Source organism: Pinus tabuliformis, chromosome X, assembly GCF_031772625.1.
Source record: "Pinus tabuliformis cultivar Carrire ecotype Pingquan chromosome X, CPIR1, whole genome shotgun sequence".
In the NCBI taxonomy this organism is placed as follows: domain Eukaryota; kingdom Viridiplantae; phylum Streptophyta; class Pinopsida; order Pinales; family Pinaceae; genus Pinus; species Pinus tabuliformis.
Window position 1 is genome coordinate 715,141,551 of NC_142308.1, and position 8,076 is coordinate 715,149,626.

Genomic DNA, 8,076 nt, shown 5'->3' on the forward strand with positions numbered 1-8,076 from the left:
TGATAAATTGGTTGGAAACAATCCAATTTTGTAATAGAAATCATGTTGTAATTATCTTTGTTGTATCTTCTCTCTGATCTCTCTCTATTTAAATGAAAACAGAGATCAGAGATGGGGATGGAAAAAAGAGGGGAGAATTGAGGATTCAGAATTGGAAATTCAAGACTGATGATGGGATAGGATAGAATAGGAGGAAAAAGATATTGTTGCATTGCCATTGTAATCTTCAAAGCTTCTGTTGCTGTAATGATTTCATAGTTTGATGATGAATAAATAAAAGGGTTGTTGTTCATTCTTCTCATCTGAAGTAGCCCAGCAGCATCCGCTAGCGACTAAGGGCCCAGCCTCTGGTGAAGTACGCTGCTACTGTATTATTTCTTTATGATTCATGTGTGGTTTGATTTCTTTCTTTTACTTTGCTCAGTAATCTGAAGCGCTTTATTGTTTCACATATCGACTCTATTATACTTGATTGAATATTATTGTAACTTACAACGGGAATGCTATGTTACCATTCTAACCCTGCATCACATTATTGTTTATTTTGGCAAATCATATAGCATTGTTGTTCCTTACAGATTACAAGTTAACCACGCTATATATTCTTGAATTGGTACTACCGTATGATTTATTCTTACATCGTGACTGTTGTTTATTCAGAAGTGTCGTTCTGTTATCATTGCTATTCTGAAACAATTGTTGTTCTGTTACAATTGTTGTTATTTCATGGCCGTGATTCATGCATATTGTATCGAAGCTCAGATTACTGTCCCTTTTAATGATAAGTGTGTTGCGTGCTTGACTTGGGTTGCTGTACATTTAAATTTAATCTGCTGTTCTATGCTTTATCTTTGATAATCTGTTGTTCCATTTCTGTTTGCTATTCAATTCAAAGGTTGTTACTTAATTCTTGAAGATTATAATTATTGTTGCATTCATTTACGTAGGATAGAGTTTTGTTGTTCAATCCTATTTATAGAAGTAGATGATGTTCCATTTCTTGTCATTCGAAAATCATCATTGCTTTGGTGTGCAGAAGGTCTGAGACTGTAGTGAACATTGACATATGCTGTCTAGTTCCCAGTTTGATGATCCTTCTTTTGAGTGCCTTTTTAATTGCATCAGTTTACAGAGGGAAGAGTTACTGTTACTGTACCCTCGACTGATAAATTGTTGTAGTTTTCTGAGTGAATGATTTAAGTTTCAGAGTGTTAAGTTTCTTTTAATTGTAAGTAGATTTTGTTTCAAGCATTCATTTACTTTTGGATTTTAAGCACTATACTGCAAAACATTACTCTTGAATAAATAGCCGCCTCAGACTGAGTACACTCTTGAAATAAAAAGTCATCCCTGGGTTGACAATTAATGTGAAGATAATTAGAGGTGAAAAAGACCCTTTTTATCGCTCGACACCAAGGTAACTTCTATTAGATTACTTTTATCAATTGCTACTGCTTTTGATTTTGAGGTAGAACAGATGGATGTGAAGACAACATTTCTTCACAGGGATTTGGAAGAGGAGATCTACATGAAGCAACGTGAAGGCTTTGCAGTGAAGGGTAAGAAAGAACTGGTATGCAAGTTAAAGAAGTCTTTGTATGGTTTAAAACAGTCACCAAGGATGTGGTATCAGAAATTTGATACATTTATACGGGGACTTGGTTTCACCAGAAGCAAAGCAGATCACTGTGTGTATTTTAAATTAATTGGTGACTGTGTTATTTATCTATTCTTGTATGTGGATGATATGTTGCTGGTTGGAAATGGCAAAGAAATTATTCAGGATTTGAAGACCCAATTGTCCTCCAAATTCAACATGAAAGATCTTGGTGTTGTAAACTATATTTTGGGCATGGAAATTAAAAGAGATCAGGCAAAGAGGAAGCTCTAGTTAAACAAGAGGAAGTATGTCGAGACAATATTGCAAAGGTTTAATATGCAGGATAGTAAATCGATGAAGGTTCCTATTCCTGTAGGTGTAAAGTTATCCGTTGAACAGTGTCCCAAGACACAAGAAGAGGAAGAGTATATGTATCGTGTTCCATATGCAAGTGCAGTTGGTAGCCTGATGTATGCGATGGTCTGTACTAGACCAAACATTGCACATGCAGTGGGAGTATTGAGCAGGTTTATTTCAATACCAGGGAAGGAGCATTGGACAACATTGATGCGGGTTTTCAGGTATTTGCGTGGCACTAATAATTATGGTTTGTGCTACCAAGGAAGACCAGGATTGGACAGAGTTTTGGATATCCGTGGCTTTGTTGATGCGGATTGTGCTAGAGATCTGGATCAGAGAAGGTCTACAAGTGGGTATGTGTTTAACCTATTTGGAGGTGTAATCAGTTGGATGAGTAAGAAACAATCTGTAGTGGCACTATCAACTACAGAGGAAGAATACATGGCAGCCACTCATGCAAGCAAGGAGGCAGTTTGGTTGCAGAGATTGTGTTCAAGTATGGGGTTAGTACAGGGAGCTATAAGGATAGACTGTGACAGCTAAACTGCAATTTTTTTTGCAAAGAAAGCTGCATATCATTCAAAGACAAAGCACATTGATGTTCAGTATCACTTTGTGAGGGATATGATAGAAGACAAAAGGTGTGGCTGGTAAAGGTGGACACTTTGATGAATACTGTAGATGCATTGACAAAATCTGTGAGCTCTGAGAAGTTCTCTTGGTGTAGAGAAACAATGGGTGTTGCAGCGCTGGATAAATGACTAAGCTTCTTGTGGCCCCCTATGGAAAGAAAACAACAAGTGGGGCAATGTTGGGTTGTGTTATATTCTTTCCATGACTAGCCCACATAGTTAACCGAGGGGTTAAAAGGGGGGCAAAGTCCCCCCTTCACCGTGTCGATTGTGTAGCGGGTGGAGTCACAGGGACCCTATGTTAGGTTGGGTGGACCTATCTATGGTTTTTTGCATGATTTTCGCACATGGTTTTGGACGCAACGATTTTTGGTCCATGGTTTTGGACGCGATGGTTTTTGTTCCATGGTTTTGGACGTGATGGTTTTCAATCCATGGTATTGGATGCTTCGGAATGTATAAATATGTATTATAACATTGAAAGGAATAATGAAAAATAAAGCTGGTAGTCCTAGTTTTGGGATCCAAGGGAAAATCTCTGTCTATATGTGTTTTATGTGTTATGCTCTCGCATTGTTTATTTTCTGTGTTTTAGAATTCATACGCGGGTAATTTATGTACGGGGTTAAAACCTACAGGGTTTTGGTATGATTAATATCTTGCTTGGTGTTCTTTGACTTGCTTTGATCCTTCTTTGAAGCTCGATTCTCATGTGTCTACTTGCCTGAATTCCCCTTCTTAACTTCGACACTTAGCTCTGATACCATGTTGAGAAATCTAGGGTATGAATAGTTAAAAGATTTCTTTGCTTGATAATTGCTTGCGATATACTTTTACTTTTTAGATTATATTATTTTCTTCATTATGTTATTATTGTGTTATTTTCATCAAGACAATTACCAATACACACAATAAAAGACAAGTGACACATTATGTAGGCTTGTCAGACAAGGCCAAAACCTCTCACCTCTTGAGAGGAAACCTGATCAAAATTCTTCTTCTAGATCTCCAATTGATGAGTACCAAGATTGATGACAAAGACCCTTGACTCTAGTATCCTCCCAAGAACCTTGTCACTAACCTTGATGCTTTGTCTCTTCCCTTCCTCGACTTTCTTCTTTATATCGAACTGCTCTCCTTGGATTCCTTTAGAGAAACTCAGTCTCTATCCTTCACACTTCTTCTTCTCAGCTTCCCCTAGATAATCTCGGTCTCTAGTCTCTAGCTCAATCACCCATAACAAGTACCCGAGAAGAACCCTTCCTTCACTATCTTCAGAAGAAATTTCTCCTTCGCTGACGTTAGAAGAAACTCTCATTCACTAACCTAGAAGAAGCTATCCTTCATTGACCTAGAAGAAACTCTCCTTCACTGACCCAAAAGAAACTCTCCTTCGTTATTCCCAAAAGAATCTTCATTATCCCTTCTTTGCACTTCTACTTGGAGCCTCTTGTTCGCACTTTTACTTGACCTCTTCTTCATTCTTCTTCTTGACCGAATTCTTGTCGAGTTTCTTGCATCTAAGTGAGGCTGAGTGAGGCTACTTATACACCTCACCTCATGTCCCTTATGCCAACATGATCTCAAGTAGGTAGGCTGAATTCTTCTAGCAAGTTCTTCCATCAGTGTAGGCCAACTTGAAGAGGATAAGTGACAAGGTCTTGGAGGATACTTTACATAGACAATTTTGACCTTTTACAAAGTGTAACATGACTTCATTACATGACAATGGCTCTAATATTTTATGACTAGATGACAAATAATTCCTAAAGACTCTCAATGGGAATCTTGACTCAAAAATGAAATATCTTGCTCATGGAACCCGTGAAGCAAGCAATACAATAATTTTATTTTTTCTTCTTTACATTTCATTACATAAAATCATAATTACATGTCATTATGAAGATCGAACCTAGTTACACTTTTCAATATATAAGAGCATCCCAAACCTTGAAAGGATGTATGCAACCACAATATCCATCACTACACTCTTTGCAGGAATCTGTGCCAAATTCACCACCAAATATTTGATCAATCCCAAGCATTTCACTCTTTTGGAGTCAAATGAGTAAAGATCCTTATATGGTTGCATTATTTGCAACCCAAAATGTTCCATTACTGACAATGAAATCAAATTATGGGAGGCCCCTGAATCAAGCATGCAATTGTGCAGCAATAGTTCATGAATCACCAAAGTCACATAAAAAGGGGTTGTAGAAGAGTCTTGCTCTTCAACATGGGGTCCAAAAACTACCATGGGCCTTTCTTCTTGTAGATTTAGGTTTTCTTGTACAGAGGTCGTGGCAGGTGGGTCAATAAACTGAGACACTTGTGCTTTGTAGCTTGGTTGTCTCAATAGCTCAGACAAGGGGACAACAATTTTAACTTTTTCTAATTCCTTTTTCAGATCGAACGTAAAGGAAGTCTTATCTCCAGATCTAATGTCAGTAAGCTCTTTTACCTTATTTCGGACTAGTTGGGGTGATGGAAGGATTTGCTCTGATTTTGACACTTCAAGCTTATGTGGGAGAGAGGTGGAGGGATCTTTTCTTGTTAAGTGAAGGTTGATCTAGAGACTTCTTTCCTTTTTCTAGTGGTTTGGCAGGGTTAGAGGTAGAAGGCTCTTCCCCTTGGTCCTACCCTCTAGATCTCTTTCTGGAAGACCTAAGGTCATATTTCTTGTGAAGCTAATCTTACATGAAGTATGAAAATTGTATGCAATAGTAATCAATCTCTCCATCATCCAAAGGAGCATTCAATTCCCCTTATTCTTCCTCAAGTGCTTCAACCTCATACTCCTCTTCCGAGAGAGAAGAGAAGTGATTATCATGGGTTTACATAGCTTCAGTTAGCTCCTCTGGGCCATCCTCCAAGTATAAGGGAGTCTGAATGTGATCTTTCTGCTCCTCTTTTTCTCTATGCAAAAGTAGCAATGGGGGTCTCCTATATTGAGGATTGAAATTTCTATTTGAGGCTGGGAGGGTTTGTCTAGGTGAATTTTTATTTTCCAGCTCCAACTTTACAAGCTTGTTAGACAAGATCTTAATCAACTTGTTCATTTCTTCTAGCTTCTTCTCTTGAGTTTCCTTCCCTTGACCTGAAGAGCTAGCTTCCTCTTTTCCTTTCCTCCTGTCAACATAGTCAGGTTTTCCTCTTGATTTACCAGTGGAGGTGAAGTTAGCCTCTACCTCAAGTGCATCAATCTGAATTTGATCAAGGGTGTGGGATTTTCTCTCCCTGAGAGTAAAACCAAATTTAGACTCAAAAGCCCCAGAAAAAACCACCTTGGTTGCATCTTGTGGTGGTTTTATTTTAGCAGGAAAGATATTATATATTTTTTTAAACCTCTTGATGAATTCAGAAACATCCTCATTATGTTTCTTTTTCATTTCATTAAACTTTGTGAGGATATATCCATAGTCCCTTCTCTCACCCCACTTCTGCATGAACACATTCTCCATTTCCTCCCATGTAGTAATTGAAGCATTGGGTAAGGCCTTGAACCACTTTCTAGCCTCCCCATCTAAATATTGGACAAAGAGCCTCAAAATCACATCTAGGGGAAAAAAGTGTCTATATTTTTTTGGGCAGAGGTTTCATCCTCTCTAGTAAATCTTGGCAGGTTTTGAGATAATCTTGAGGCATGGCATTCATAGGTTGAGGTAGATCAAGAGGAGCATACCTATTAAGAAGAAAACCAAGGACATCCATATTTTGCAAAGGGGGAGGTAGTAAAATATTTATCACAGGCCTTTGTTGAAGGACTGGTTGAGTTGTGGTTGTCTGAGGCCAAATTGGAAAGCTATTAACACTAGGTGTTGGGCTATCTTCAAGTATTTCTTTAACTTCTTTAGGCTCTAGAAAAATGAGAGAGGCAGATGAGGGAGGGCTAGGAGGGGCTCCTTCATTATGACCTCTTGAGAAAAATGGGCCAAACAATGAACAATGCTCTTTTGTATATTTGAGGACTTTGGAAGAGGATTCAGGATGGTTATTATGGCCTTCTACGAGCTAGTTGATGTTATCTCTGGAACAGAGATCCCATTACTTGGAGTGACTAGTGTTTTCTCTTTCCATACCATCCTTGATATTATTCTTTCCAGGTCAAACACTGCAGGGGTATTTGCTTGGCTTGTGTCAGAGTGGGTATGAGGTCTCTTAAAAGCCAGTGTAAGTAAATAATGGATCCCAAAATCACTTCCTTTATCATCTATTAAAGGAATGCCAAAATAATCATTATTCAGGAAAATGTGTTTTTCAAATTTTTTCCCCAGCAACGACGCCAAAAGATGTTGTATCTGGAATCAACCTCCTAGAGACAACCTCTGGGATGGAGGAAACACCAATGCCTAGGACATCCTAGATGATTTCTTGAAGATTTTCAAGAGCTATCACACACACTCAGTATTTAAAATTTCATGGAAAATAAGTTATTAAGAACCGTCCTCTAGAGGAAATGTATAACCATCAAATGAAAAACTAACTCACAGAAACATCATTACAAACACACGACAACCTTCATCGTCTGGTTCTGTAGTTTAATAAACCATTGTATTATATGGGATAGAAGAATTAAACTAGAAGGAAATTCAATATACGTGGCTTCTCTTTAAGAATCCTATGTAGTAAAAATCAGAGTGAAATGGATGTAGCAGAGATGGAGAATGCGATGCAAAGATACATAATATGCACTTTAAGGATTTAATTTACATCTCCATACAGGCATCATACATAAATATTTGACTTCAATGAATTCATACATTCATGAGAAAAACACCAAGAACTACTTATGGTATAATCTGAGAAGACAACGGAACACATTTTAAAATAATGTAGCCATAAAACATATTATAAACTCAGGTGAGCTGAAATCGCCAAAAGCTTGTATTAATATTCAAAACATTAATGATACATCAACAATGCACAACACTTCTCTATTGGAAAGAAAAATTTCACAAAAGTTTTGAACCCTCTTAGAATATCTTCTCATTGTCTTTATAGGGCCTCTTAAGGAGAACCCGTTACAAAAAATATTCATTCTTTATTTTGTTACAGAGAGTCATCATGTCAAAATTAAGTGTGCCTCATAGAACAATTGTTTTCAACAAGAAATATAATTGAATGGGAAGTCAAATATTTACATAGAAGTAAAATTAAAAATGTCATGATTGACACAATCTGCAATATCTTCAGTGTTGCTGGGAAGGAGGGGGTGTGCTACATCATGGGGTAGATGAACTAGAGCTTGGGTGAATCAATGAATTTTTGACACCTCTGCCACAGTACCAGATTTAAGAGAGGAGTCTAGAATAAAAAATGATGTGAGATATTCAAATTGGTTAGGTTTGAATAGTCCAACCTGACCCGGAATAGCATTTTTATCAATCCAACAAACTGGAATTCTGTCTTGACATAATTGACCATTGTTCTCCCCTTTAGAGTGGCATTCTTCTCATGGGAGGAGTCTTCTTTGCTTTTCGCCTC